Source organism: Balaenoptera ricei, chromosome 10, assembly GCF_028023285.1.
Source record: "Balaenoptera ricei isolate mBalRic1 chromosome 10, mBalRic1.hap2, whole genome shotgun sequence".
NCBI lineage: Eukaryota > Metazoa > Chordata > Mammalia > Artiodactyla > Balaenopteridae > Balaenoptera > Balaenoptera ricei.
In genome coordinates this window covers 90,091,280-90,113,387 of record NC_082648.1, presented here as the reverse complement: position 1 = coordinate 90,113,387, position 22,108 = coordinate 90,091,280, and positions in this window count along the sequence as shown.

Sequence of the window (22,108 nt, the reverse complement as noted above, 5' to 3'; positions counted from 1 at the left end):
GCCAGAATCAAGACATTGTCTCAAAAATGTAGCTTCCCATTTTCTGTTTCTCAGAAAGCTGTCAGAGGACAGCCTCCACCAATCAAGGTAGGAGATGATGAGTAAGACTTGGGACTGGAAGGTAGATGCTGATGAAAGGAAGCCCCAAGACCAGACCTCTGTGGCAGGACAAAGAATGACATGTATGAAAAAGTCTTACTGAAGAGGGTTGGGGGAAAGGTGCTGAGTAAGTCAGTCTGGGAATGAGTGGGTCTGGAAGACTAAAGGCAAAGGGAACTGTACAAAAGCCCTGTACTCTAGCAGATCAAGTTGAGCCCCATGTTGGTATGGGTTACCAATACTGAACCCCGTATATGTGTATACTGAAATGAACAAATAAGTAAGTGGGTGACAGATGCTAGGATCTAGGTTTCTCACTGTTGGAGTGGGACATTACAGGTGGGTAATGGGAGAAGGCTGGAATGATACATGTCTTAATGGATTAGAGTTGGAGACATCTGTACGAATGCATGTACAGCTTAATATAGACACAGATGGTTACATATGGAAATATTTATAGGTATATAGCTATATACCAGTTAGTATACAGACATATATTTCCTCGTTCTGTCAGGTGAAAGGGCCTAGAAGCAATGATGCTCTAGTGGCAATGAGCATGCCTGGACCTTAGTTTCTATAGTATTCGCCAATAAAAGGAACCAGCGCTTCTTGGAGAAAAGGTTGATTCTAGGACCGTGGCAGGAAAGGTACAAGATGATTCTGGAACATCTTTTAGTGCCAGAAAGTAAGGAAGTGCTCATGCACAAATGAAGAACAACCTATAATGATAAATGATAAAGGTATGTTAGAGGCATACAGGAGCCGACAACAGCTCAACCACAGTTGTCCTGAGCAGCAAAATACTTAAGGTAGTAAACGTAGTATTGAATTACAACCCAAAGTATAAAAAGAATCCATAAGTTCATCCTGATAGAAATAAATGAATGAATAAATAAGTAAATGGGAGAAGAAGAGACGAATCTCCTATGCAGAAGAATCCCAAATAATTTATGTAGATACTCCATCCTCAAGGTGATGGAGCATAGCTCCTTTCTCCTTAAGTGTGGGTTGCACACAGTGACTTTCTTCCAAAGAGTACAGTATGGACAAGGGAAAGAAAGAGTAACTTTACAGGGGAGAAGCCTGGACAAACACCACCTCCATCCAGGTTTCAAGGTTAACGTCAACATTGATAAGGGATATTGATAGTACAATATGCGCTTTTGATAGTGTGTGATGAGAACGCCCCTTTACCTCTGTGGTCTTCCTCCCCCAAACCCATAGCCCCAGTCTAATCATGAGAAAAATGTCAGACAAGTCCCAACTGAGGGACATTCTACAAATATCTGACCAGTACTCCTCAAAATGGTTAAGGTCATCAGAAAGAAGGACAGCCTGAGAGATTATCACACCCAAGAGGTACCTAAGGAGACAGGATGACTGTAATATGGAACCCGGATGGGATCCTGGAACAGAGAAAGGACTTTAGGTTAAAAGTAAGGGAATCTGAATAAAGTATGGACTTCAGTTGAGAATGCATTCGTACTGGTTCATTCACTGTGAAGAACATATCATACTGATGTAAGATATTAATAAAGGAAACTGGGTGTGAGGTATATGGAAACCTTTGTAATATCTTCACAATAAGTTTTTTAGATCAAAAACTCTTCTAAAAGAAAAAAAATTTATTAAAAAAGAATAGATTGGAACATATTGGGACGTGCTGCAGTAGTGAGGAGAATTATTGTTTCATGAAATTTTTGTTTCCCTTAACCATAAATATATATGTAGACACACACTGGGTCTTGTAAAATACATTATTTACTGAGGATTGGGTAGACAAAGTTTGAAAAACACTGCATTAGAGGATTTCTGTTTGCTCTAAAATTTCTTAAAATTATTCATTTTAAGTTGTTTAGTGAGAAGTTTCATTCATTCAGTAACAATCATCCAGTGATGAACCGCCATGTCCAGAGAACTGTGTTTGGTGCTGTCGTATGTGCCACAGATGAACAAGGCACAGGGTTCCCTCTGTTAGAGAAAGAAGCAGAAAAACAAATACAGGGTCACGCAAGAGGCCGTGAAATAAACGCTAAGGTTTATAAAAGTGCCCTGAAAGCACGGAGGACAAAGGAGTTGGAGTTGATTCAGAGTGTTATGAAAAGCTGACTAGGAGCTGGCAGTTTAGCTAGACTTCAACAAAAATAAGAAGCACTAATGCTTACTCATCACTTTCTATGTTGCCAGAGTCCCTGCAAGAATATTACACAGATCACCTTCCATTATCCTCACACATCCTACTGGCGAGGCGCTGCTTTTACCTCCCCACTTTCCAGATGAGCCAACTGAAGTTAGAGAGGTGAGGGAATCGCCCAGGGATGCCCGGCCAGGAAGTGGTGGGGTAAGATCTGTGCCACGTCCTGTGACTTGGACTTGCTTACCCCACCTATACCGCCTGACTCTAGTTTCCTCTAGCTACAGAGTCTGATTTCCGATTTACAGCTCCTCAAAATACTGTCCATGTCATTGCCTTTGCTACCACTGCCCCTCTTCCTTCTTCCTTCTTGAAACACTCCTCCATAACCGTCAGAGCCCAGCTCAGTGGCTACCTCCTTCCTGTAGCTGTTCTCCGTACCATCTCTCCCAGCAGAATTCATGGCCAGTACACCAGATAGTTCCCCTCGTTTTACGATTGAGAAGATAAAGCTCAGACAGGTTAAGTAATTGATCCAAGATCACGCTGTTGAAAAATGGCAGACCTAGGATTTGAACCCAGTTTTGTCTGGTTCCAAAGCACATTTCTTTTTCCCACCACATCATCCTGCCTCCTTATAAAAACCCCATAGTCCCTCCTCTTCCTTGTGCCTGTTTTCCTTCTTCCCTGACCCACTTCCCTTTGCCTTTTTCCTCCTGTTTCCCTAGACCTAAGTGACAACAGGCTGAAGAGAGGGTGACTTGAGCCCTAGCATTAGGGACCACAGTGATGGTTTAATTTCCCTCCTTCCATGGTGGAGAGAGATGCCGAGCTTGGAGCAGACCAGTAGGACGCACTGGCCAGGAATACAGTCCCTGGAAATGCTGTAGAGGCCCTGGCTTCCAGGAATCTTTCTAATCTTTCAAAGGAGACCTTCCCTCCAGCCACTGAGTAACCCAAGATAGTTAGGTCACCCATTTTAGAGCCCTTGGGTGTCTGCTGGTTTGAAATCTCCTTTTGTGTGTACTTTTTTTACTTTCTTTCTAAAACACTTTTCTTCCAAGCCTATCAGAATAGCCAACAACACAGAAGGAGTTAAGGACTGAAAAAAAAAGAAAAGCCAGTCTTCCCTTTCTTGATAATGATATTATGACTCTGGCATTCCAATTCAAACTTCTCCTAAGTTTTCAAGCAATGGATGCTTTATATGTGCTTGTGATTAAAATATGATGTACCTTAAAAGCCATTCCAGCCTCTTGTGATGTGGTCATAAAAATTATTTCAGCATTCAGTATACCTCATTCCCATCATGTCAGCTTTGAGACCATGGCTAGATGAATCATTGGAGAAATGAAACGCTTAGCAGAATGTTTTTCTTTCTGATTGTGGGGCTTATTCGATTAAGGGATAAAAGTAAATTGATCAAATATGTGGATGTTTGGAGTTTATTTTTATCGCTGCTGAGCAAATTTTGAAAGGCAGCGATCTGATCTGATTCGATTTTCCTCTCTGTGGTGTGCTGTGAAAGAGGCAGTGCTGGTAAGAAAGGCCTGCTGGCCCAGCCAGGGGTTGAGTGATGGGCAAGCTTCCATTGGGGAAGCTTCATCCCTGGATGAACACTTCCAGGGTCAGTGTTCCTGACCCTGCTGTAAGTGCTCCAGATCACGGCAGCGTCAGGAAAGCCCCCTTCTCAAGGAGCACCAGCCAGGTCATGACAAGCTGACTTTGGAGCTTTCGCGGAGTTCATAAAAAAACCACTTAGCTCTGCAGACTCCACAGTCCGTTTTCCACAATTTACAAGATTGTAAATCAACTGTGCAGACTCCGCACAGTCCGTTTCCATGAACATCCTTCCTTTCAACCTGGGGTCCCCGTGGCCCGTCCCTCTTGCCACCTCTTGTCTCCTTCACTGTCCCATTACTCAGGTGGTGGAGGTTTTGGGAAAATGAGAAGAGGCAGAGAAAAAGCCAAAGGATGCGGGGGCAGAAAAGGGACCATGGGTTTTCATTTCAGCTGCATTCTTAACCCCCGGCCGGCCTCCAGGGGCTCCTGTGGCTGAGGGAACAGCAGGCCGCCTCCCTGCTCTGAAATCCCCAAGATTCATTAAACGTCATTGTTTTCAAAGATTACTAACAACAACAATAATAATAAATAGTAAAATTGGTTAAGTGTGTTCTTTGTGCCTGAAGTACACTGAGGCCTTACGTTCTTTATTGCATTTAATCCTCACAACCACCTTATGAGGTAGGTGTTGTTAGTATACTTACAGACACAGGATAACTGAGGTACAGCAAGTTTTAGTAACTGGCACAAGTAGTGGAACTCGTATTTGAACCTATGCATCTCGACTCCGGGCCCTGGGTGTGTAATCACTGCATCAAACTGCTCCCCACATACTACAAATGTAATATTTTGTTGTTAAAATTCAGATGATACATCACTAATTATTAGAGAAATGCAAATCAAAATCACAATTAAGGTATCATCTCACACTGGTCAGAATGGCCATCATCGAAAAGTCTACAATTAACAAATGCTGCAGAGGGTGTGGAGGAAGGGAACCCTCCTACACTGTTGGTGGGAATGTAAATTGGTGCAGCCACTATGGAGAACAGTATGGAGGTTCCTTAAAAAAAGCTAAAAATGGAGTTACCATATGATCTAGCAATCCCACTCCTGGGCATATATTCCAAAAAAATGAAAACTCTACTTCAAAAAGATACATGCACCCCAATGTTCGTAGAAGCACTATTTGCAATAGCCAAGACATGGAAGCAACCTAAAGTATCCATCGACAGATGAATGGGTAAAGAAGATGTGGTGTATACACACACACACACACACACACACACACACACACACACATATACACACAATAGAATATTACTCAGGCATAAAATAGAATGAAATAATGCCATTTGCAGCAGCATGGATGGACCTAAAGATTATCATACTGAGTGAAGTAAGTAAGAGAGAAAGACAAATATTACGTGATATCACTTATATGTGAAATCTAAAAAATAATGCAAATGGATCTATATACAAAACAGGAACAAACTCATAGACAAAGAAAACAAACTTATGGTTTTCGAAGGGGAAAGTCGGGGAGGGATAAATTAGGAGTAAGAGATGAACAAATACACACTACTATACATAAAATAGATAAGCAACAAGGATTTACTGTATAGCATGGAGAACTAAATTCAATATCTTGTAATAACCTATAATGGAAAATAATCTGAAAAAATATAACTGAATCACTTTACTATACACCTGAAACTAGCACAAGATTGTAAATCAACTATATTTCAATTTTTTAAAAATTCAGATGATACACGCATGCATAATGTGGAAAGTTCAATGTTCCTTCCTTCTCCCTCCACCAATTCCTACCTTCCAGAACATTCTAGCCTGGTTGGCTTAGCCAGGTTCTGTCTCCTCCCAACCTCTACTGAACAGTGATCCTACGAAGGGGCCCAGATTCCGTAAGGAACCAAACTACCTGGGGCAGGTGCCTCTGTGAAGGGACACCCCCCAACACAAGTTAGGCAGACCCACACTCATGGAAGGCAAAGCCAAAGGTGTGGGCATGTGTGTGTGGAGAGCTTGCCGCAGCCCGAGCTTGGGAAATCCTGGAGCAGCCAGGCTAGGCAGTGCTTCTAGAGGACAGGGACTTCCCAAGGCCTTCCCCCGGCATACAGCACTGACTGTCCCAATGGCCGGCTGACCTCGGAGGCTGAGTAAAATCCCTGCGGTCGGGGGAGCAGGGAGAACCTTAGAAAAATAAACAATCTTATCTCCTTTACTAGGTTGTCCAGCTCCCCCCACTACCACCCACTCTGTACACACACACACACACACACACACACACTCACACACTTTAGAGTTCATTTCTCTCTCCCTCTTCTCTTCTGCGCTAGCAGGTGCTATAATGTCATGGTAAGAGCACTGACCTTGGGGTCAGTTTACCTGTGTTTGATCGGGCTCTGCCATTTATTAACTGTGTTAGCTTGGTTACATTTCTCACCCTCTGAGCCCCAGTGTGCTCATCTATGAAATGGGATTGATAACGTTTACACCTCAAGGATGTTGGGAAACTTGGAATTACTACGTGCGAAGCCTGCAGTGCCCAGTCACTGAAGTTGATCAGGAAGTACTGTAATCTCGGCGCAGGTGTAGAAGGGGCAACTAGTTCAGCCTGGAAGGATGTGCAAGGGGCTTGGCGTGGTCAGCTTGTGAATCCCTGGGATTGGGAGTTTCTCCTACTCTCCTTCACCCAGGTACCTGGCAGAGGGTCTTGCCCATAGAAGGCACTCTGAAACATTGGCTGACTTGTACTTTGAATAGAACTAAGCTATAAAAGGGTCTGGAACTGGCCATGTGCTCTGATGAGTTAAGAGACTAGGGAGAATTAGGAAGATACTGCTAAGAGTCTGAAAATACCTATTAGTAGAGTTGATAAACATAAGCAAAAGAAATTCCTTGTCGGCATTAACACAAGATGCCGGGAGCATGGACTTTCTGCGGACTTTCTTTTGCAAACAGTTTACAAACAAAAGAAGGGGTGGATGGATGTGGTGGGGCATGAGGAGAAATGCCAGGCTAATGACTGAAGAGGCCAAACCATTTACAAAAATAGCACTCCTTCTTGCACAATCCGCCTCTGAAAATGCATCAGCGAGCACGAGGCTGCTTTAACAGCCAGAGACACACAGGAAGCTGCTCATCTCATTCAGTGGCCCCGTCCTACCCAGGCCAACTCAAGTGAAGATGCTCATGGCCTGCCTCCGAGTCAGCACGAAGCGGCAGCCCAGAGCGAATGAAAGCTCGTCCAGCTGCCCAGTCTAAAGGATGTGGTTGGCCCCGAGCCAGAACATGTTATTAGACTGGAATTTTTTTTCAGGCTCTAAATTTAACCAGCCGGAGTTCTTTTTAAAGTACCATCCCATTCAAACTTGCAAATTGAAGAATTCGCCATTAAATGGGATTTGATTCTAGGCAGAACCCAATGTCCTTGGCTTGGCCCCTTCTCTTGTACAGTACGCCATCCACCCCTGCCGGGCCATCTGCGGTATGTGTCAGCCAAGGGCTGCAGGCGGCGTGCTTGGACAACAGGGATCTCGATAGACTTGACCTCTTTTTGAGGTGACACTGCTAACATCCTTGTAACCCTTAGCAGGCCAAGAGAGAAGAAAGTTCAACAATGGGGGAGAGAGGGAGAAAAAAAGTTAGAATGAACTAGGATGTCAGAGAAATAGTATGTGCGATGGGACCGCACCTGGAGGGAGGTTTAACACACCTTCCTCTCTCTGCTTGAGGACAGACTCTTGCTGACAGAAGCTTTAGCCAAGAACTCAAGTCACATAAACACTGCCATGCTTGACTTCACTTTAATATGAAAATCCTTCTTTGTTCTTTTTGATAAACAAATAGAGATTGGTGGAATTCAAAGTGGAAATTAAAGTGATGAAAGACAAATTAATATTACATAGTATAATCCTATTTTAGGCATATGTAATATAATCCCACACACATTTCAAAAATCTAGAAGGATTTATATCAAAGTGTTAACAATAGGTACCTCTATGTGGAATGATTAGAAATGTTTTAAATGCATCTTCTTTTTTCTTATTTTTATTAAAATATTTTTGAAGTGAACATGAACTGCTCTTGTAATTGGAAAATATTTTTTTAATTAAAAAATTTGACAAGCTGATATATGGCACTGATTGAACTATTTACTCCTCCAAAATGTGTGAAAGGCAGGCGTGATTGATGCCAAGGGTGGAGGTTAAGGCAATGTCTTCAATAACTGAGGGAAATGAGAAACCTTCTGGGAATTGTTCCTTTTCACTGTTCAGTGTGCTGATCCAATGTTTGACAATGTCACACACTCAGTAGCCCTTCCCATGTAACATTTTTCTGATGTATAAACTGAGTTTGACATAGCCTCACACTTCGGTTGCCTGTGAAGGATCTTTTATTTTTAAAAAAATCGATCATGTATTATTCATATTTTTAACAAGTGATCGAAGCCATAATATCAACTCTGGGTAAACTGTGCTTCACACAGAGTACATGTTGCATGAATGAATAAATGAATGAATGAAAAAACCAAGACAATAAAAGACTTAGTCCTTGCCCTGAAGGAATTCACAATTTAGTTGGAGATATAGAATCAAGTGTATGAAACAACGGACGGACAGAAAGAAAAAGGGAGTTGTAGAAGGACAGATGGAGAAGGAGGTTAATATTTATTAAATGCCTTCTGAGTGCACATTGGGCTAAATGCTTCCTGTATGGTACCTCATTTAGTCACTCAAGTACCCTATGGTGTAGGCATCATTTTTTCCATTGAAAAGCCAGGGTTCAGAGAGGTTAAATTAGTTCCTAAACATGCCACAGCTGGTAGGAGACTGAACCAGGAAAGGAACTTAGGGTCTCTGGACTCCAAATGAGCGTTGGCTCTGCTCTACCATGACACCCCTCCCATGCACAGTCTCATGAAGTGAAGAGCGTACTGTGAAGGTGTGTGGCACCCAGCCACCAGTCCTTGAAAGGAGAGCGCGTGAGGGCTGCACCTAGCAGGGGATGTTGCCATGGGGCTGCTACAGCCCCGCCCTTTGACTGGATCCATCTTGCTTCCATCTGCCCTCAGTAACACATGAAAGTGGGCTCCAGCACGCTCGGGAGTCTTCTCCGTCCTCATCCCAAACTATTCACTCCGACTCATTTCGTGCCTCACATCCCAGCCTACTCCACTCCCCCTCAGTCCCTGATCCTATGGTCGCATCATCCTCTGGTGGCCCCAGAAGTCCCCTCGTACCTGACACTCGGCTCCGTTTCTCCTGCATCCTCCTTTGGCTGCTTCCTGCATCACAATTCAGCCGTTCCCTCCGGTTGTGCCTCCTTGGAGGGTTAAATGAGATAACTTACATTAGCACTGAGCCCAATGCCTGGACGTAATAAGCTTTCAGTAACTGTGAGTGCCTGTGATGGTGGGACCAAACACTATGTAGCGATTGGAGTCACTCGGACTTGGATTCAAATGTTTGTGCTGTCTTTTGACTAGCCTCTGTCCCCTTTCCCTGACTAACCTTGTGACCTTGGGCAAATCACCAAACCTCTCTGAGTCTCAGTTTCCTTTTCTGGAAAATAGGAACAATGATAACACTTTGCTTGTAGCGTGGCTGAAAAATTAAATGAGAAAATACACGTGAAGCGCTTAGCACAATGCCAGTCAGAGAGTAAAGGACCAATAAACAGTATCATCACGATTAATGGCATTAGTAATTGCATAGTTGCCATGGTTACAGGAATTCTGCCGGGAAAATTGCAGATCCAGGGTCCCGTAATTCAGCAAAGACCCTTGTGAGTAACACTTTCAATAGTCTTCCCTGGCCGGAAGAGCAGTAGCTAGACTTTTTTAGAATTCAAGACCAAAACATCAAGTGAATTCAGCCCCTTGGAACACAGAGGAGGAGGAAGGATAAAACAGCAGGAGTGGGCTTGTGAAATGCAGGATGCATTCATTGGGCAAGGTATAACACAGTCAGACACTGAAGGATTTTCTGGCAGAGGTGTTATAGAAGGAAAACGAGGTTTCATTTAATTAATGAATTAATTAATCAATTAAACTTATATTGCCAGTTTTTTGGAATCTAAAGATAAATAAGACCATTCTTGTAACTTCCAATCTGACCGGGGACATATTTCCCTGATGAGCTCAGCTAATACAATATAAAATGAGCTACATAGTTGGAGAATAGAGAAAGGGGCATCAGATATTGACGGGCGAAGGCATACGTTTAAAATGTTTTGATTTTAAAGATTTGATAAACACATTCCCAGGAACACATTTATACTGCATTTATAATGCTTTGTCTCGCATGGTCTTGTCCAGGGGAGCATCAAGTTTCCAGCTAATTGCAGGATAAATCCAAGCTTAAGGAGATTCCATCAACAATACTCCCTGTTGACTGAACGCGCTGCTCTCCCAGGCAGCTCCTCCTCTCACCACCTGCACACACTCTGTGTACATCTGTGATTTCACCTTTACTCGTGACTGATTGACCTAGAAAACTCTCCTCTCCCCTATCCTTTTGGTCCTCGGGAAATATTTACAGATCATTCGATGGTGGCTCCTGGAAGAGAAAACAGATGGCTGGAAAACTCACCAGCAGGATTAGCAGATCTGAGTCACCAGTTTTTTTTCTACTCCTTGCATGCTTTCGAAAAAATCATTTCCCGATTCTTTCTGTTTAGCCAATGTGGTCACCATCACGTACGTCCCTGGTTAGATGGTCCTAGCCTTTAGAAGGCCCATGCCCTGAGCCCAGGTCTAAGTAAGGACACACAGGCTGGACTGAGGACCCTGGCTCATCCTGCCACAGGTTTGGGTGCTGTGGCACCCAAAGAGACCGTGCTGCACTGCCCTCCTGAATTACACAGTCCACCAGTTTTTTCCAAGCCTGGCTTCTTGTAAGATGTCCTTATTATCATACTTTGGATCAGAGAGACTTGGCAGAGATGATTGGAAGCCAAGAGACAAAGGAACTTCAGCCCTCAATGTGGTCCAGATCCCAAAAGGCCAAGGTCAACAATGAGTGGGCAACAGGAGAGATGGGAGAGAGGTGCTGTCGGATTGAGGTGTCCATCCCAGGGCCCCCGCACCCACTCCTCTGCTGCTGACATGCCTCAGCTGCCTCCTTCTCCAGGGAGAGGGCCTCGCTAAACAGGTGACATCCACTCTGAAGATGAGGGTGGGGAGGGGAGGAGAGCCAGAACGTCGTGACTGCTGGGCACAGAGATGCGGGGCTGTAAGTCCTGTTCCAGAGCTCCCGGCACCAGGCTGAAGCCCACCCCTTGCTCCAGCTTCCTTCCCCTGCCCTAACCTACTTACTCCTTCCTCCCAAGAACATTCCCTCAATACATTGCTTTCACAAGAATCCTTATCTTAGGATCCACTTCTAGAGAATTCTCACTACGACAGGCACCGAACAGCTAAGGACCAAATCTGGGGTCAAAGTGGAAGATACATTTTTAGGAAAATAATTTAATTGCAGGTGTCACGTGTGTCATGGAGCAAGAATTGCTAGAATTGCTAGTGTTTTTCTGAACTTTTCTTGACCACAGCATCAAGAGCCACTCTTCTGGGGCACAGGCTCAAAGGGCCAATGTGAGGTCTGCCCTGGGTTGATAAAATGTTTAAGTTGGACTGAACAAAGATGGAAACAAATTACAAGTGGCTCATTGTTCCATCATCCAAAACAAAACAAAACAAACTGCTATGAGCCTTTTGGTGTATTTCTTTTGAGATTTTTACTGCACGCAATTTTAATTACATTCCATGTATAATTTAGTGGTGATTTTTCACTTGATGTTAAATGTAAGCATTTTTACTAAGTTATTAAACTGTCTCATGCTCCCTATTTTAGTAGCTGCATACTATACTATCATTGTGGGTATCACAATTTACTTAAAGATTGCCTTATAATTGGCCAGTTATGCAGAAAGCTTTAACTGTATTTAGTAGTACGCCTTTAGAATAGATTCCCATAAGTGAAATTACTGGGTCAAAAACATGCATATTTTTAGGCTTATAAGACATATTTGGGCTTCCCTGGTGGCGCAGTGGTTGAGAGTCTGCCTGCCAATGCAGGGGACGCAGGTTCGCGCCCTGGTCTGGGAGGATCCCATATGCCGCGGAGCAACTGGGCCCGTGAGCCACAACTACTGAGCCTGCGCGTCTGGAGCCTGTGCTCCGCAACAAGAGAGGCCGTGACGGTGAAAGGCCCGCGCACCGCGATGAAGAGTGGCCCCGCTTGCTGCAACTAGAGAAAGCCCTCGCACAGAAACAAAGACCCAACACAGCCAAAAAAAAAAAAAAAGACATATTTATTTCCGCAAGGATTGTATATATTTACCATTCCACCAATAATACGTGTATTTATTACACCCTACTACCTCCCACTGTAAGTATAATTTAAATTTTGTTTTCTAATGTCATAGGAAAGTAACATTTCAGTGTCATTTAAATTTCTATTTCATTGTTTGCATATAAAGTTGGATATTTTCCCATGTTATGTTTACTTATAGGCATCTTTCTGTCAGTGTTTTAGTTGGGCCCTTTGGCTATCTAGCTTTTAGGATCGTACATTCTTCTTTTCAATGTAGATGAACTCTTTACGCTCCAAAGATATTAACACTTTTGTCATATGTTTTACAAATATTTTCTCCCATTTCTCTTGTTCTTCATTTTCTAGTATTCCCTTTAAACATGCGGACATATTATACTTTTGTTCACTCAAATCTATTGATATTTTCCTTTGTGATTTATTGCTATTGTCTTTAAACTTAGTAACAAAACCATCTTGGGTTTTAAAAGATGATAGACACCAAAATGTGAACAGCTGTTGATTTTCTCAGGATTAAGGAATGGTTGATTGTCCTTTTTTCTCTCTCTTTTCTTATATTTTCTAAGTATTCTGTAATGAATTGATTTTTCTGTAATGAGGGAAACTTTAATGTATTTCCTAACATTTCTTTTTTTTAACATTAAGTTTATTTTAGGAAGAGCTGAATTTTTTGAATTCTCCGGAGATTTTGTCATTGGCAATGTTGAAATTAGCAATTGCTATGTGACAAATCAGCCTAAAACCCAGTAGCTTAAAACCACAGTCACGTATTATTATACTTTGTGTGTCTGTGGGTCGTCTGGGGGTGGGATGATCTTGGCTGGGCTCTCTCATGTGTCTGCAGGTAGCCTGGAGGGATCCGTGGAGCAGAGTTTGCTGCTAAGCTGGGGCAGCTCTGCTCCACGTGTCTCTCATACCCCTCCTGGGACCCAGCCAGCTCAGGCATGTTCTTCACCTGGCAGTGGTAGAAGCTCAAGGGCTAATTTAAACACACAAGGCCCCTGAAGATGTAGGTCCACCTTCCCTTCTCCCTCATTCGTTTAACCAGGTCACCAGGGATAGAGAAATATGCTCTGTCTTTATTGGAGAGGCTCCAAAGTCACACGAAGGAAGAATAAAGAATTGGACTCAATAATGCAATCAGTCTATTATAGGTAAGAAGAGATTTTTATCTCTTTACTTATATTTACAAAGAGATGTCTGTTTACATCTGGCTTGGCTTATCAACAAAAAATTGTCTTTTTTCTTTCAAATGGTATATTACAAATTGATAGAGGATCTTCCCTAAATATTGCACAAAGGGAAACATCCAGTTCCAGACCAAGTAATTAAGGGAAAAAAAGCAGCTTCTTGTTCAGACATCAGACTCCAAGGACCTTGGTGAAGGCGCGAGATGGAAAAGCAAGCTGGGGGTCTCCAAATGCCCCATTTATGAATAAGCACCCACTGGGGCATCTCAGCACAGAAACAAATGGGCCCCAGGGAGAGGCTTTCTTTTGTGCCTTCAGACTCTGAACAGCCGTCAAGAGCCGTGGGCTCTGATCACAGCAAGTAAATTGGAATCGGCAGGTGCAGTGACAAAGGCAATTCCTATGAGAGGCCTATTTACACTGATGTCAGATGCCTGAGATGGCAGGTGTGCACAAACAAAAGCGAGACACGCAGGAAGCTCCGCCCATGTCACCAGTGTCCTAGTTTGGACCAGGTTTAACGGAGACATTCTCTTTCTCACCCCCGTGGGGACCTGCTGGCTAGGGGACCATCATAAGAGTGGCTAAGATGGCAATGTTAATATTCCTGGACATTCACAAAGCACCTCATAGTTTCTAAAGGCCTTTCATAAGCTTCATTTCATGTAAGTCTCACAATAACCATTCAAAAATATATAGTAATGTTTATTCTCTTTTATATTGAAGGAAATGTAGTTTAACTACCATAAGCCAGATGAAAAAATAGTTTGAGTCACAATAGCTTAAATACTTTGTAAGTCCCTTTTGTGGTAAATAAAGAAGCAACATGTCTGTGGTCCAAGAATTATCATCAAGCAAATGTAACTTCCTTGAGATATTGCCAGCAATGGACTTCAGGATGTGAAGTCAGATGAGGCCAGAGGCAGGAGGAGGGGGTCCCAAGAGAGCCCTAGGATCCCTACTTTTTCTGAGGGAGCATCTGGGGCCCACGCCTGGGGCCGAGGAGTGAGAGAACCAGACTGACCTGACTTCACGGCCTGGCCACTCTCTTCTCTTCAAAGCTCTCACTCAGACCTGAGGTCAAAGGTCTAATTGTATTTCTTGCTGATCCTTTCAGAATACTAATGGGCTACTTAAAGAGCTTGCTGGCTAAAAGCCCTACTGCTTTTAGAAAGGGGGAGCTTTTAAAGAAGAGGGTTTTGTTAAGTGGGCGCTCTGGAATTTTCCATTTATACGAAAAGGGTGTTTGATACTCAAGAGGGTATTTGTCATTTGGGGGAAAGGTTAAGTCAATTATTTTGTCTGGAGATGAAAAAGATGGAGCGTCAGCTTAATAACAGACTCCAGGTCTATGAGAAGCAGTTTTGGGGAAGATGGCGGCCACCTGTCTATCCTCTCCAAAGCGGAAGAAGAATCGGGCTTTCGTCGAGGGAAGAAGATCTAAGTGAGGCCAATGGAAAAGCTGTTGGGCTGCAGCACTGAGCGCCCCTGCTTCTGTAGATTAGCAGTAGAATCCCTCCAGTGGAAGCTCACGAAGAAGGGAGATTGGCTGGTGAGCCTTAGATGCTTTTCTTTGGTTTCCTGACTCTGAGATTTGCTGCTGGGAGATAAAATTGGGACAGTAAAAGCCAGGGAGTGCTGAGACCTAGATATAGGTCCTGATTCCTGTTTACTTCTTGAGTATAAGATACTTAATTTTCCTGGACCTCCACTTCCATCTGTATAATTGGATTCCTCTTATCCACACGACTCTCCGCTGGTAGCTTTATGAAGATGGACTCGGATAATGTATGTCAAAGTGCACTTCAAGCCACACGTCACTGAGCAAGTGAAAGATACTATTTTTCCTGGAATAAATGCTGATTATTTTTCAAGTCTAGTGAACACTTAAAATTTTCCTTCCTGCTTTGGAGAAAGTTGCCAGATGGTTTTGGACCCAACCTTGAATTAACGCGCCAATTATTTTCCTTTAGCTCTCAGGCCTCTTCCTGCATGCTCAGCCTTGAACGAGTCCTGTTTGCCACCAGCTGCTCACAGAGTTGTGCCTTTTAAGGGTGAGGAGGCCTCAAACAGCATCTTCTAAACCAGCTTCCAAACATGCTGGTTTCCCTTTTATGGGTGGTCCTTGCATGCCCCTGGGAATGGGGAAACTCACTATCTCATTCTTTTTTTTTTTTTCCTTAAAGACACCAATTGTACTTGAACATTTGTTTGTTTGTTTGTTTTTAATTAATTAATTTATTTTTGGCTGTGCTGGGTCTTCATTTCTGTGCGAGGGCTTTCTCTAGTTGTGGCAAGCGGGGGCCACTCTTCATCGCGGTGCGCGGGCCTCTCACCATGGCAGCCTCTCTTGTTGCGGAGCACAGGCTCCAGACGCGCAGGCTCAGTAGTTGTGGCTCACGGGCCTAGTTGCTCCGCGGCATGTGGGATCTTCCCAGACCAGGGCTCGAACCCGTGTCCCCTGCACTGGCAGGCAGATTCTCAACCACTGCGCCACCAGGGAAGCCCACTATCTCATTCTTAAAGTTGTTCCACTTTAAACATTTTCAGATAGTTAACAATCCATTTTTCTTTATATGAAGCCCAAATCTATTTCCCTGTAGCAGAGCTCAAAAACTGAGACACTTACAGAGGCAGGTAAGATAAATGAATGAGACGGGGCTGGTAAAGACAAGGGGTCATGGACGATGACGATTAACTGGAAAAGAGGTGCCCTTCAAAAGCAGATGGCTGCTTCTCCACACCAGTAGGTGATTTCTACTGGACGCTGCAGGAATGTGGGTCCAGACTTGCCAGACCTGGAGCTTCATTTGGGGCTGGGGTAGCTTAACTCGTGTGGAGTGTCCAAAGCGTCCCACTGGAAGGCAGGCTGTACTTGTTAAATATCAAAACTACAAACTGAATTTGCATCTTAATGACTTTAATACATTTTCACTTCTCAGCAAAGAGGAGTAAGGTGTAGACATCTCCCCACATGGGGTGCCTCTCCTCCACCCCAAGTGCAGAACCTAGGGCGGCAGCCCCAAGTACTCACCCAAAGGATGGTATTTCCAGATCCCTTGAATTTTTAAGAGACGATGGAAATTTTATTTTTACGTCCATTTTCAAGGTTTTGAAGTTAGCTTTATGTTAAACATTTCATAAAGGCTGTATGAACCAGACAAGATATTCTTGGGCAGGTGAATGTGGCCCACGGACCACCAGCCTGCAACCTCTGCTGTCACAGAGCTGCCACCCTCCGTCTTAGTTCTACCCTTGGTGACCAGATGGAAACAGTCCATTCCCAGCTCTGTAAGACAGGCCTTCAGAGATTCAAAGTCATCTCTATAGCCTCTCTAGGTATTTTCATCACCAGAGTAAAAATCATCAGCAAATTTTTATTTCCCTTTTTGTCAAAATTTCCATCCACATCACCATCTCCTTGGACCCAGGATCCTTCAACCTAGACTATTAGAAGAAATTAGTAGTCATCCACTTATGTCCATATTTGTAAGGTACCACTTGCTCAAGACCAGATTCAAATCGCATGATCCAGTTGTTTGTTTGGCCTTAAATTACCCCTTCTGATTTGGGGGATGGAATCTCTGGACACATACCTTCAGGGCTTAATTTGCTTAACAATGTCATTGATGACAGAGCAGGAACATCAGTGGAGCAACTGATCTTTTAAAAAATGAGAATTAGAAAATGTCAGACCTGAAAGAGAATTTAAGCATCATAGAGTTAGCCCAAAGGTGGCAAATCAGTTTCACGTGAAGGCAACTCCAATGGCTAGCTCGGGACTCCCCGGAGTGATGCATTAAGAAAGCTTCTGAAGAATCCTAGAGAAAGACCAGGAAAAGGCAAGAGAGAAATGGTCACATGGGTGTCACTTATTTGCCATTCCTGTTATTTTGCAGGTTAGGAGACTGAGGCCAAGAGCAATAATCTGACGATGAAATTGAAGCCAAACTCCAACTGGGACCCTTATCCCCTGATTCCTCGGTTCTCTGTCTCCTAGTGCAGTCAGTTCTAGACTATGTTTCATGGAGCCCTATGGGTGCTCTACAGTGAGGTGCCTCAGGGGTCTCTAGAGGGTGGAGGCTGGTCCACTTGGGCTCCTAGACTCCCATGTCCACTTCAGCCAACAAACAACTCCTCTTCCTCTTCTCCTTTCGAGTTTTTGCTTAAGAATTTGTTTGAAAAAAAGTTCATCGGTTAAAGAAACATTAAATGCATCAGTGCATTTTACTATGTGATGCCCCATCTTTTGTAATGGACTTATTAGTTAATTAATCAATTCAGTTGTCTTTTATTCAGCAATTACTACTTGGAAATCACTCTGCTAGGCAGTACTGGGAATTAAAGAGAGGAGTCTCCTCTCAAAGTGTTTACAATCTGATGGGAAGCCAGACATATGAATAATCATCTATTGTAAAATGATGGGAGAGTAAATGGTATAATTAGTTGCATTGAGAGAGCATAGAAAGAGCAGTTATAACTTGGTTGCTGGGAGTCAAGGAATGCTTCATGGAGGAGGCAGCCTTTGAACTTGGCCTTGAAGGATGAGTATCTTTGAAGGAATCTAAGGACCATAGGCTTGAGATGGAAGAAACCTTAAGGATCTTGACAATGCAACCTCTTGTTTAATGGAGGAGTCCACTGACATCCAGAGAGGAGAAATGATTTGTCTACACTGATTGTGGGCCGCCGGAGCCCAGTAAAATGGCACTTGCAGGATGGAGGAACTGCATGAAAAAAAGAGAGGTATGAAGGTAGCAAGGTGCACAGTGAGACTGGGTGATAGCACTATTGCGCTGGAGTTTATGGAACCCGAGGACTTCCTGGAGCTCAGCTTTGATTCACAAGGTGGTATTTTCTCATGCCTGTCACACACTCTGCTTGAATTTGCCCTTACGACATATTAATGCTATGGACCTATCTGTATTCTGAATTTACTTAGTAACTTAAAACCACCTCCACTAACAGGTTGGCCAATAAATCTTATCTTGTTAATAGGAATTCTTATAAGATACAGCCAAGTTTTATAAATAATAAAAACTGTGGCAGATGTTGTTAGTTGGCCCAAAGAGCCCTTCCTTACCACAATCGCTCCTGCTGTCTTCATCTAGAGAAATGGGCAAAGGTACATAGTCCCTTGACCAGCCTCTATGGTAGTTAGGGTTGACAACATGACCTAGTTCTGGCAAGTGGCACAGGAAGAGAAGTTGGCTAGGAGTTTCCACTTGAATTAAAATCATAAAGTCTAGCCCTTTGACTCTTTCCCTGCTGGTGCGATGATGTAAAGCCTGGAGCAGCAGTTACTATCTTGTGACCATGAGGCGAGAGCCACAAGATGAAAAGCAAAGAACTAAGGGACTCTCTATCTTTAGACATTCTATTATTGAGAAAATGATATACTATTTGTTTAGGCCACTGTATTTATGAGGACCGTGTATGCTATACGTATAAATACAAATATAAATATAAATGCTGTAAAAACAACTCCGTAAATCTCAGTGTCTTAATACAATCATGGTTGATATCTTGCTCAAATGAAATCCAATGAGGCTCTTCCTAGTTGGGTTGTTCTTCAGTTGGTACCTCAGGAATTCAGGCTCCTTCCAGCTTGGTATGCTACCACCTTCAGCTTGTGGCCTCCAAAGTCATTGCTGAAGGAGATGAGAATGTGGGTAAACCCTCCCTAACCTTCTTGGCTGGAAAGTGATACCCATCTTTCAGGTCATATTCCAATGGCTTATAGGTAGAAATATGGCTCCACCTCAATGCAAGGCAACTGAGAAATGAAGTCCCTGTCTAGAAAGCTGCTTAACAACTCTTTACTATGGAAGGGAAATCCAAATCTTTAATGGTCAGCTAGCTCTCTCTGCCACAATTACTCTTAGTAGATTTTTCTATTACTTTCAGCCAAATCATTCCTAATGTAATAACAGAATATAGCATTTATTGCATTTACTCAGTCAACATTTATAGGGTCCAAACTTCTTCATTTAGAGCAGTTGGCTCAGAATTAGGTGGCCTTCATAGTAGATGGAAGCCACTTCCCTTACTCTTTTATTAGGGAGATAAAGAGTTATACAGGAACCAGTCATCTATGATTGTCAGCAATATTTTGAAAATGTACATAGTGGCATCTCATGTGGACTCGGTAACAATGTGGTTGTTAAGGGAATTCAAAGGAAGAGGAATCTCGATATGAATAAGCACTCTCCAGGGAAGGTTTCTTGGGAAGAGCCCATTAGAAAACAAGGGCAATACTTTGCACTTTCCATAAGATTTGCTTTTTCAAAACAAATGTATCATTCCATACAATTATTCATCCCATACACATTATCATTCCTTCCGTAGACAAGCATGATAGGGGTGGCAGATACTGGGTTAAGGATTATAGATATAAAACGAATTAAGTTATAATCCCTGCCCTTGAAACACTCAAAGTATAAGATGAGAGACACATAAACCAAGAGTTTCTCTGCTTGCTAAAACCATGAGAGCACAGAAGACGGAGTGGGAGAGGGGAAGGTGTTTAAAAAAAAAAAAAAAAAAAGAAACTTGGTAAAATGGGCCTTGGAGGAAGTTTAGGAAATTGTCAGAGATAGAAGGAAGAGAAGGAATTTCAGAAAAAGTAAATGACATTAACAAAGGCACAGAGGTGTGCAGATTCATGGTAAGCTCAGGGAATTGTGAGTAGTCCACACTGGGAGTGTATTGGGGAAGGGTAGGAACGGTAAGAAGTCACATTTGAAAGGCAGCCTGGGCCATATGATGAGGACCTTAAATGTTGTGTTCAAGCTGCAAGTTTCAGCTGCAAGTTACAAGACACACGATGAAGGCATTTAAGTAACTTGCACAAGAGGACTTGAGAAAGGTAACCTCAGAATTGGTTCAGCAGCTCAATGATGGTCATTAAGGTGTTCACATTATTTTGTTTTTTCTTTCTCAGAATGCCAGTGATGTGTCCTAGGGTGAGCAACTGTCCCAGTTATCCTGGGACTGAGGGGTTTCCCAGGAGATGGGACTTTTAGTGCTAAAAGTGGGAAAATCCCAGGCAACCTGGGATAAGTTAGTTATCTTAACATCTCTCCTCTCAGTCACAAGATGGCTGCCATAGCCCCAAGTGTCACACAGAAAATGGGCCATCTTTTCACACAATTCTCTCTGATCAAGAAGAAAATATTCTTTCACTAAAGCCCCAGTCAACTTTCCTTTATATCTCCCTGACCAGAACTGGGTCACTTGCCTACGTTAGTCCAAAGAGAAATGAGATCACCATAGTTGTCTTAGAACAATCGTAGTTTATCCCCTTGGTTTAAATACATTGTAACGAGACCTCAAATTGGATTTTGCTGGTATGGAGGAGGAGAAGAATGGCTTGTGGGTGGGCAACTCACAGTGTATGCCATAAATGCCATGCTGAAGATTTTGGACTTCATCCTGAAAGCGGCAGGATATCATCAAACATTTTTAAGCAGAAAGTGATAGGCTATCACTTATATTTTAAACTTAGAAGCAATCTCATAACTGGATTAGAAGGTATTTGGGAACAAGACTGAGAGTAGAGAGACTTGTGAGCAGGTTACCTCAATAATCCAGAAGTGAGATGGTAAGATTTGAACAATTATAGATGTGTAAGCAAAGTGATGGATTTGAAAGAAGAGAGCAGACATTCATCTCACATGATGTGACTGAAAACTCTGCGTGATGCACAGGTCAGCTGTGATTGTTCTTGGTTGTGCATGAGAAAACAGTGGCGCAGAGGTTAGAGGTGACATGTCCAAGTTGCTCTCGGATGCCAAACACTCCCCACCTAACAAAGCTAAACTCCTGTGCTACCGGAGTGGGGTTTCTCCCATTCCTTAGCTCTCAGACAGGATCAACACCAGCTGGCTGGCTCTCTTGGGGCCCCCGCATCTACCTGGTGCCAGGTGGGTGTCAGACTGGGCAGAAAGCCCTCATTCTTTGTAGTTAGACAGCTTTGTCGATGATGACTGTAGCAGGATGTGTTGACTAATCAAAGCTACCTCCGCTGAGATGAGCAGTCATGCAGCCTTGAGAGAACGAACACAAGGTTGGCAATGTCAGTTCCAAGATTGGCCCCCCACTCCCACGAATAGTCTTGCATTATCTTATGCATGGTTTGCATGTGAAATTAGCTCATTTCCCAAAGAAAACTAACCTATGGGAAATCTAGGTTTTTGGGGTGATGCATTCTCCCTGATGAGCCATTAAAAGGGCTGTGAGGGAGACCTTTGGTGAATGATGGCTTTCGTGGCGTTGCTAAATAAAAAAAAGAGTTGTCTGTGTCATTAGCCCCCTAATACTCTCCTTAGGTCTTATCAAGTATGGCAATTATACATTCATAAATGTGATTTCTAAGTTTTTGTCTGACTGCCCATGAGGGTAAGGGCAATGCCTAGTTTGTTCACCATGCTAAGTAGCACATGCTACTTGGCACATAGCATATGCTCAATAAATATTTGCTGAATTAATTTTTTAATTAAATGACTACTCCATGTCAGTTGCTTTGCGTACATCATCTCTTGGAAGCCTTCCCCAAATCCCCATAACATAGATAATGAAAATGAGATTATTTCTCTTTTCTAGATAATGAAACTGAGATTCAGTGAGTAAACTGAGGTCGTGTATTTAGAGGGTGGGAGAGCTGGGTCTCGAATCCTAGGCTGTCCCCAGATCCCATGCTCTTTTTTCTCTAAATGCTACTTGGATTTTCATTTCAGGTAATGCTTTTCCTCAATACAGAGAAACTC